The 7,001-nt window shown below is 38.5% G+C and overlaps 1 long non-coding RNA gene across 4 annotated transcripts in view; it reads left to right on the top strand.

The window, feature by feature from the left end:
- The window catches only part of LOC108297793, a 51,448-nt gene extending 44,447 nt beyond the window's left edge, over positions 1 to 7,001 (top strand). For all 4 annotated transcript variants that reach the window (XR_005198638.1, XR_005198637.1, XR_001822329.2 and 1 more), the window contains 2 exons: positions 3,110 to 3,115; positions 6,991 to 7,001. This is a non-coding gene — a long non-coding RNA (uncharacterized LOC108297793). The remainder of the gene's footprint in view (positions 1 to 3,109; positions 3,116 to 6,990) is intronic.

The raw sequence follows: 7,001 nt of genomic DNA, 5'->3' as shown, positions 1-7,001 counted from the left end.
TCTAGCCCTGTCACCCAGGCTGGAGTGCAATGGCATGATCTCAGCTCACTGCAACCTCTGCCTCTCAGATTCAAGTGATTCTCCTGCGTCTGCCTCCTGAGCAGCTAAGATTACAGGCATGCACCACCATGACGAGCTAATATTTGTATTTTTACTAGAGATGGGGTTTTGCCATGTTGGCCAGGCTGGTCTCAAACTCCTGGCCTCATGATATGCCCACCTTGGCCTCCCAAAGTGCTGGGATTACAGGTGTGAGAAACCATACCAGATCCATAACAGGTTTCTCTTAGAATAAAAACCTGCTTATGATCTGCTCTTTAACAAAAAATGTATTGGGTTAATAAAGGGTTTATAAAAGTTTTACCTTATTGTCAGGCATTAAAATTTGATAGATTTGTCTATAAGGTTTTATTAAGACTTGGGTTTGGCATCAATAATGCACAAATGTAAAAGTGACATTTGGCTTATTTGGTATATTGAAATCATACAGGAAGCATTGTCAAATATAAAATGGTGTTTGGTTTTCTTTGGACTATATTTGTATAAATGTGTTAATTGGTATATGTTCCAAAATAATGGGAAACTCCTATAATTCTAATGTAACTTAGTGTATGTTATTAATAGTTATAATTGTTAGATAAAATTTTATATGACACAGAAGTAACCAAATTTCCTTATCAATTGTGGCTTTAATTGTGGCTGTCCTAAGAGTTTTACCATCCACAGATAATTGTCTTGTTTTGATCCTCTTTAAAAGGTAGTTTATAATCAACTATTGATCTCTAACAGGTGTTTTTGAATTCAGGTTTCTAATAACTTTGGAAATTGTGACATTAGAACAGAGGAAACAACTTTCAGAACTCTAGTGTAGAACTGAAATGTTCATGAATATCAAACAGAACTTTATGCAGGATTTAACTGCATAACCTAAAGAAGTCTGAAGTAATCTTTTTGAATTTGCTTAAAATGTTACTGATTCTTTGTTTTGTTTTTTGAGTCAAGAAAACTTTTCTTTTAAGCTATTTACAGCTTGTAGCAATTGAGTAATGTATACTTCTCTGAACACAATGTGGAGCATATTTTTTTCTCTCTACCTGATATCTCCAGAATTTGGCAACTATTTGTGAATATTCTTAGTTTATGGCAATACAGTTATTTGCATAAGTACAAAAAGAATCGGTTTTCTTTTGCAACAAGACACAATTGGAGAAATTGGTTATTTTGCCAAGGCTTTGACTGGAATATCATGCTTTCCTTTAAGGAATCAAACTTGACTCATAAAGCCAATAAAAGCCTCTTGGGGAAAAATTGCCTCATACCTTGCCTACAGAGTCCCTGTACAGGTTTCAGACCTGTGGTAAGTAAAGAATGTTACTTTCTAACAGGTCCAGGAGACCCAAGTTTTCTTGGGACCCCAAGAGGAGAGGAATTTACTCAACTCATAGGTATTTGAGGGTACAAACCCATGGCAGGGATTGATTCTAAAACAGTCTTACATGAGATTTCATCTATGGAACAGAGTTGCATCAAATCCAATTTTAAAAAAGCTTATGTGAAAAGTAATTATTCTTGCTGCACTTTATACAAATAATCAGGCCAAATATAGTAAAGCAAATCAGTCTTACCATGATTTTTCTTTAGTAAAAATAGGAAATTGGAGAAAGAAATATCATGTTTCAAGAACTGTGGTAGGCTTTCTATTAAATTATCATCTCATCAGTTGTTTTGAAGTTTGTTTTTGCAATTTAGGCTAACCTGTTTATTTCTGTGAACCAACCAGTGACCTCTGACTGCTGCTCAGAAAAAAACAAGAGGGATGGTAATGTAAAAAATCTGGATCAATTTTCTAATTCTGGGCACATTAAAATCAACTAGTAACCTCATATCAGCTTGGTTCCAACAGTTACCCAGTTCATTGAAAGCCTTCTTATTTAGTTTACTTGGGATAATTTTACTTAGTTTGCTTTATTGCTGTGGAATATATTGCTGTTGTATTCTTTGTATGGGAATGCAGGATAAACTTACTGAATATTATCTTGAAGTGAACACTTATTCATCTTCCAGATATCATCCTTTATCAAAACTTGGAGTTATAAATGGCCCTCACCATACTGATGCTGTCTGACCGAGCTCTCTACCCTGAACATAAGAGACACTAATAGTTAAACAGGAATATTGTCACCCCTTTTCAGTTTGATGTAGTTACAGAAGATGGATCTTCATCCTCTGAACCCTTAGGATTAAGGGTTCTCTTCCAAAAGGGAGGGGGAAAATGTCAGAGGTGTGTGAACCGGAGCAACTACATCTTGAGTAGGAACTAGGTAAAATGAGGCTGACACCTTGTGCACTGCATTTTCAGAGGGTTAAGGCATTCTAACTTACAGAATGAGATAGGTCAGCACAAGATACAGGTCATAAAGACCTTGCTGATAAAACAGCTTGCAGTAAAGAAGCCAGCTAAAATCCACCAAAACCAAAATGGCCCCAAGAGTGACCTCTGGTCATCCTCACTGCTACACTCCCACCAGTGCCATGACAGTTTACAAATGCCATGGCAACATCAGAAAGTTACCCTATATGGTCTAAAAAGGGAAGGTATGAATAATCCACCCCTTGTTTAGCATATCATCAAGAAATAGCCATAAAAATGGGCAACCAGCAGCCCTTGGGACTGTTCTGTCTATGGAGTAGCCATTCTCTTATTCCTTTACTTTCCTAAAATACTTGCTTCTGCTTTGCACTGCAGACTCACTCTGAATTCTTTCTCACACAAGATCCAAGAACCCTCTCTTGGAGCCTGGATTGGGACCTCTTTCCTGTAACAATCCTAGCACTTTGGGAGGCCAAGGCAGGGGGATTGCTTGTGGCCAGTTCAAGACCAGCCTGAGCAACATAGTGAGACTCTGTGTCTATGAAAATAAAAAAAAATAGATGTGTGTAGTGGCATACAGCTGAGTCTTAGTTACTTAGGAGGCTGAGTTGGAAAGATCCCTTGAGCCCAGGAGTTCAAGGTTGTAGTGAGCTATGATTGTGCCACTGCACTGTAGCCTAGGTGACAGACAAGAGCCTATCTCAAAAATTTAAAAAATTGCAGACAATTTTTATGGAGTGAGAAGTAGGACTTGGATCTTTTGAACACTGTCTCAGTCACCATGTTGCCATCCTTCTTTTCTCTTCCCTCTAATTTTTCTATATAATGCCTAAAAATAAAATGAGAAGTCTAGAAAACCTACACTCAAAGTTCTCAGTTTTGGAGTGATCACAAACGACTATAACTGTAAATATTGAAAAAGGAGGACTTGAGATCTATCTTTTAATTTTTTTGACAGAGTCTCGCTTTGTTGCTTAGGCTGGAGTGCAGTGGAGTGATCTTGGCTCACTACAACCTCTGCCTTGACTTGGGATCTATCAAAGTTCTTCACTGAACTGTCGAAGTATAAAATAAATACAGTACAGAAAATGAAACAAAAAAGAACAAAGAAAATCAAAGATACAGAAGAACTTGAAGATTACTTTGGGGAGGATAGGAGAAAAGATGAAGTTAAGGATTATTAAACACATGTAAAGATAGGCCTAATGTTGTTACCATGGTTGGGGTTCCCTGCAACATATTTGAAGTAATGTTGTCCTTCCCTCTTCCTAATAAATCCTACTTGTTCACTGATCACATCAGTTGTTTCTCTTAATTTCCTGGCATCAAAGTAGATATATTTGTCAGTGTGTAATTATAACTGCATTTGTGGGACTGTTTGATTGATAAGTGTCTTCATCCCTCTTCAGACTGGAAGCTTCCTGAAGACAGAGGTCAAGGTCTATTTTAACCACCTTTGTGTTTCCATTACCTGGCACATTCAAGCTTTCAACAAATACTTGTTGCTTGAATGAATTAATGAATAACCCAGCAATTATACCCAATGTGATATCTGGGTTCCTGGTCCTAGTTTAATTACCCACTGTTCACAACCCACATGTTCTACCTCCATACCATTCAATCTCTATACTAAAGAATCCACTTCTCTCTTATTTCATCTCTACAGAAGCAATACTCAAAGGGAAGTTCTTCAGACTTTGTTTTCATTTCATCACTATTTAATTCCTTGATCCATTATAATCAGCTTACCACTCCCATGACTACGCTGATAGTGTTTTAATAAAAGTCACCAGTGATCTCCCTATCTAATGGACTCCTTATGTTCATCTAAACTGTCTAACATGTTTCTTTTGATATAATTATTTTCTCTTTTTTAAAAATTCCTACCTTTCTCCCATAGTTGCTATAAGATATCACTCTACTGGTTTACTTTCAATCTCTCTGGTTATTTTTGAATCTACTTGGGCTTTTGCTTGAAAGGTTTACTGCTGTCTTTCCAGATAAAGTGTTTTAATTACAGAAACTTTATCTTTACCATAATATAATTTAAAAATTTGCTTATACTCTAATAAGAATGATAAATCTTAGCAATGAGAAAGAATTTCCTGATGTGTAGAGAAGTGAGACAATGTAACTGTAACACTACCTAAGATGATTCCATGTTTTCCTGATTTGGTTGAAACTGATTATCTGGCAGAGTTTAGATAGTTTTCTACCCAGAAGCCAGAATTTTGACTAGGTAACTTGTAAAATATTCCTTATATCCCTGACATTCTACCATTTATACCACATTTTATGTGTGTTTTAAAATATCCTGCAATAGCTACTCACTCTGCTCACATGTTGGGCAGTCGTTCCACCTTTAATTGCTTATTCACAAAGAGATTGATATCTATATTAATCTCTATCCCAAAGATGTTTTCTTGTTCCTTCTCCACATTGCTTGTGTGAATGTGGGGGAAAAAAAAAAAGAACAGCAAAGAGATAGCCCTGAACAATGCTATATCTACATGCGACTTGGGCTTAGGGAATGGCATAAAAATAGAATTAGGGGTTGTGATTTTCACTAGTACTCTGCTGTCATAGACTGCACATCATTTTTTGTATGAAATTGCCTTCCATATAGGCATTGAGGTAGATAAGAGGTCAGGAACCGCAGCTAATGGGCCATGTCTGACATGCTGAATCTTTTCTTTATGACCTGCAAGCTAAGAATGATCTTTTACTTTATTTATTTAGAGCTAGAGTCTTGTTCTGTTGCCCAGGCTGGAGTGCACTGGTGTGATCTCGACTCACCGCAACTTCTGCCTCCTGGGTTCAAGTGATTATCCTGCCTCAGCCTACTGAGCAGCTGGGATTATGGGCATGTGCCACCACACTGGCTAATTTTTGTATTTTTAGTAGAAACGGGGTTTTACCATGTTGGCCAGGCTGGTCTCGAACTCCTGACCTCATGATCTACCCGCCTCTGCCTCCCAAAGTGCTGGGATTACAGGCTTGAGTCACTGCACCTGGCTGATCTTTTACATTTTTAAATAGTTGCAAGAGAAAAATTATAGAATAATACTTCATGACAAATCAAAACTGTATTAAATTCAAATTTCAATGTTCATAAAGTTTCATTGGAATAAGCTAATGCATTTATGTATTGTCTATAGCTGCTTTGTGCTTCAACAGAAGAGTTGAGTAGTTGCAACAGAGACCATGTGGCCCAAAAGCCTAAAATAATTAATATCAGGCCCTTTATATTAAAAAATTGCCAACTCCTTGGCTGGAGTATAGAAACTAAGGATAATGGCCTACTCAGAATCATAGACAGAAAACAAAACAAAACAAGATCATGCAGGATCTTACAGGCAAAATAAAAATTTTGAATTTTATTATTTTTAAAGTTAGATGTATGATTAGAAACCACTGAAGGATAGAAAGCAAGAGAGTGTTATGATCCAGTTTATGTTTCAGAAAGATTATTCAGACATTTTGTTTTGGGTCAGAATGTAGAAGATAGTGAAAGACCATCATTCCCACTGTAACAATTAGAAAAAAAACTAGATAACTATAACACAAATGGACATCAGGAATTTCTGGGTTCCACATAGGATGTAAAAAGCTGGCAAAGGCAGTGCTCTCCACATAACAATAAGAAAAATACAGATAAACTAAAAAATCATAACTTGAGGCCAGGCATGGTGGCTCACGCCTGTAATCCCACCACTTTGGGAGGCCGAGGTGGTTGGACTGTCTGAGGTCAGGGGTTCAAGTTCAGATGGGCCAACATGGAGAAAACCCGTCTGTACTAAAAATACAAAAATTAGCTGGGTGTGTTGGTGCACGCCTATAGTCCCAGCTACTCAGGAGGCTGAGGTAGGAGAATTGCTTGAACTTGGGAGGCAGCGGTTGCAGTGAGCCAAGATCACACTGTTGCACTCCAGCCTAGGTGACAGAGCAAGACTCCATCTCAAACAAAACAAAACAAACCTTGAATTTATTAAAGAGCTGAGGGTACAGGACAACTAACCAGCCTGAATTCTAAGGAAAGATGGGCATTTTCAAGAAAAGACAGAACATGAACACTGGCTCACCTATGGCAATGGGAAGATGAGGCCTCCATATAAGCAAGTATGAGGAATTCGATTAAAAGTTAAACATCTAAAGGCCAAGTGTGGGCTGGTATGGGGGTGTGTAGAGCCCCTGGAAACCACAGTCTCCAGGGGAATTCACACTCTTACCGGTGCATGCCACCACCCTCGGCTAATTCTGTATTTTTTGTCAACATGGGGCTTCACCATGTTGACCAGGCTGATCGTGAACTCCTGATGTCAAGTGATCTGCCTGTCTCGGCCTCCTAAAGTGCTGGAATTACAGGAATGAACCCTGTGCCTGGCTATTTCGTTGTTTGTTTGTTTGTTTGTTTCTTTTTGAGACAGAGTCTTGCTCTGTTGCCAGGCTTCAGGCTGGAGTCCAGTGGCGCGATCTCAGCTCATTGCAACCCCCACCTCCCGGGTTCAAGCAATTCTCCTACCTCAGCCTCCCGTGTAGCTGGGACTACAGGCGAGCGCCACCACGCCCAGCTAATTTTTGTATTTTTAGTAGGGATGGGGTTTCACCATGTTGGCCAGGATGGTCTCAA

The sequence above is a fragment of the Cebus imitator genome, unplaced genomic scaffold (genome assembly GCF_001604975.1).
Source record: "Cebus imitator isolate Cc_AM_T3 unplaced genomic scaffold, Cebus_imitator-1.0 Scaffold845, whole genome shotgun sequence".
Lineage (NCBI taxonomy): Eukaryota > Metazoa > Chordata > Mammalia > Primates > Cebidae > Cebus > Cebus imitator.
Note: the sequence above shows the minus strand (reverse complement) of the source record. Positions and strands in the feature narration are given on the sequence as shown.